Genomic DNA, 2,919 nt, shown 5'->3' with positions numbered 1-2,919 from the left:
GTGAGGCACGACCTTCGTACATTGGGCCTCACCGAGGCGATGACTTCTGACCGAGACCTTTGGAAATGTGCTGTGCATGAGAAGACCCGGCAAGCCAAGTAAGATCGTTGCCAGTGCCCCTGGACTGGCCCATGTGCGGGTGGGACATGAGATGCACCATTTTGAGCATGGCCGTTGCCAGTACCGCCTGACTGGCTCCCGTAGGATTTTCGAGCGAGATCGTTGCCAGTGCCCCTGGACTGGCTTGTGCGGGTGGCACATAAAAGACACCATTTCGAGCGTGGCCGTTTTCGTGCGGGTGACACGTAAAAGCACCCACTACACTCTCTGAGTGGTTGGCGTTAGGAAGGGCATCCAGCTGTAGAAACTCTGCCAAATTAGATTGGAGCCTGGTGTTGCCATCCGGTTTCACCAGTCCTCAGTCAAATCGTCCAACCCATGCTAGCATGGAAAGCGGACGTTAAACGATGATGATGTTGATGATGAAAAGGATGGCAATAACTAGATTGTTGAACGGCAAATTTAAATTGGTGTCTGTCTGGAGATAACATTTCTTACAGACATGTTATGTTTAAAAACAATGTATATTGGAGGGAGACAGAAACTGTCCCAGCAACAAGAAGAGAAAACACCATGAGTATTTCTGCCTTGTTGGGCAATGTCCATAGTGTGTACACACAGCAAACCACATGCTTAAATGAAATTTATCACCATGGATATGTGAGAAAACAATGAATAAACATTCACTGGTATTGTAAATTGTTGCCTGGTTGAATAAGTATTTGTTGTATGCAATAGACACAGTATTAGATTAAAATAATCATCTATGTATCATACTTAATGTAAATACACAATGAAAAGCAAATTTACTGAGGTTTTCATTCAGAGATAATATCGCTTATGGATTTTTTGTGTTTCAAAATGTAAAATGTATTGAGGCAGATAGAAATCATTCAGGAGTGTGTGAGGAGAATGCCCGATACATTTCTGTTTCTGTACTTGAAGATAGTGCAAGTCTACCATAAAGAATCAAGACTACATGTAAATGATAGAGGTTGAGGAAAAGTGAATGACTATATCATATGTATAGGTACACATGTGTATGTATGTATGTAAGTGTACTGTTAGAAGTGAAAGCAAGTAGTCAAACTCCTACCTTCCACAAAAAATTTCTGATCTATTCATTTCTTTATAAAGCAAAGAAATAAATTAATACAAATAAAACTACAAAAAAATGACAAAAAATAATTTTGATACATTGCTCTTTAAGTCGGTTATCACAAACCAGTAAGAGCAGAAAACAATCCTTCCCCTCTCACTCTCTTCCTTTCACTCAAAGATATTAAGTATCTGTTTTCACAAGTAAAGCCTTTATCATCATCATCATCATTATTATTATTATTATTATTATCATTGAGGGAAATTTATAAATGTTTCTCCCAGCTTGTAAAAATAACTCTAGAATTATGTCACTGGAGGTCACACAACAAACTGAGTCATGGAAAGGAGAGACAGAAAATAACAACACCAAATTGACTGGAATGTTTACAACACAGATACACACACACATATTTACTATATAGATACAGATATATGTTTCCAATAACAATATATAGATATATTGGGGAAGACCTTTAGAGGCTCAACGACACTTTGGAGGATGCAGAGGGGCTGGCACGGGGCCACCAGCAATGGAGAGTACTGGTGGGCCTGGTCAGCTCTACACATAGTGACATTTCTGGGACCAGTAACCTGGAATGACCCCAGCCTTATGAAGCAAGCTACATAGATACATAAATAAATATAAATGCGCCCTTTTAAAGCCTAGCCAGGCTCATGGGCCCGGTTTCCCGGTTTCTGTGGCGTATGTGTTCCCTAGCTGGACGGGACACCAGTCTATCGCAGCATTACTCATTTTTGCCAGCTGAGTGGACTGGAGCAATGTGAAATGATGTGTTTTGCTCTAGAACACAATGCGTCGCCGGGTCCAGGAATCGAAACCACAATCTTATGGTCATGATGCTGACACCCTAATCACTAAGCCACGCGCCTCCACTATACATAGATACATGTTCAAACCTATTTCAGAACTAAAATTCATCATTACATATCTATATCATTTATTTTTTCTCAGATGAAAAGGACGAGGGGGGTTACAGAAAACAGCATATTCAGAGCCCGGATTGCTATGGACAGTAAAACTACACTGGAATACACAAACATGTCATTTGACATTTAGTTCCGTCCTTGACATTTGCTGTTTGAAAGCTTTGCTGAGTGTATAAAAAGACAGCAGTCTTGTGCTGAAAGTTTTAACAGCTAATTGAACTAATTTCTCTTGAATCACTAAAATAACAATCACTTGTGGGGCGTAGATAGAAAAACAAAAGTATGTTATGATAAAAGAACCTTGAAAAGGAATTGTTAAGCATCAAAATGGTAAATTGTTGGAGACAATGTTTTTTGTGAGTCTATTTACTAAACTAAATTTTAATATGTACACAAACACACAGAGACACAGACACATAGACACTCTTGTAGACACTGACATATATAGATTCATGTGCACATACTCACATATGTATATGTATATATACAAATCAGAAGAAAGGACTACTCAATATAGAAAGTGGTTTGAAAATGCAGCTATCACCAGTCACTCACTTTGAAGAATATGCTCACCATGGGAACTTCAAAATGGTAATCAAAATACATATATATATATGCGATGGTTTTTGGTAAGCAGGTTTGATTTTTACAATTCTGTAAATAATACATTTTTTTTATTGGCCACAAGGGCTGAACAATACTGTAAATAATAGTAATAATAATATTTTATAAGCTTTAAGCTTATAAAAATTATTATATACATATATATATATATATATATATATATATATATATATATATATATATATA

The 2,919-nt window shown here is 37.5% G+C and overlaps 1 protein-coding gene and 1 long non-coding RNA gene across 3 annotated transcripts in view; one reads left to right on the top strand and one right to left on the bottom strand.

The window, feature by feature from the left end:
• Positions 1 to 2,919, bottom strand: part of LOC106875014 (solute carrier family 40 protein member 1) — a 30,670-nt gene that overhangs the window by 17,924 nt on the left and 9,827 nt on the right. The window lies entirely within an intron of this gene.
• LOC128248876 (uncharacterized) overlaps positions 1,446 to 2,919 on the top strand; it is a 1,913-nt gene continuing 439 nt past the window's right edge. The window contains exon 1 of the long non-coding RNA XR_008265008.1: positions 1,446 to 2,738. This is a non-coding gene — a long non-coding RNA (uncharacterized LOC128248876). The remainder of the gene's footprint in view (positions 2,739 to 2,919) is intronic.

The sequence above is a fragment of the Octopus bimaculoides genome, chromosome 10 (assembly GCF_001194135.2).
Source record: "Octopus bimaculoides isolate UCB-OBI-ISO-001 chromosome 10, ASM119413v2, whole genome shotgun sequence".
NCBI classification, from domain to species: Eukaryota; Metazoa; Mollusca; class Cephalopoda; order Octopoda; family Octopodidae; genus Octopus; species Octopus bimaculoides.
Note: the sequence above shows the minus strand (reverse complement) of the source record. Positions and strands in the feature narration are given on the sequence as shown.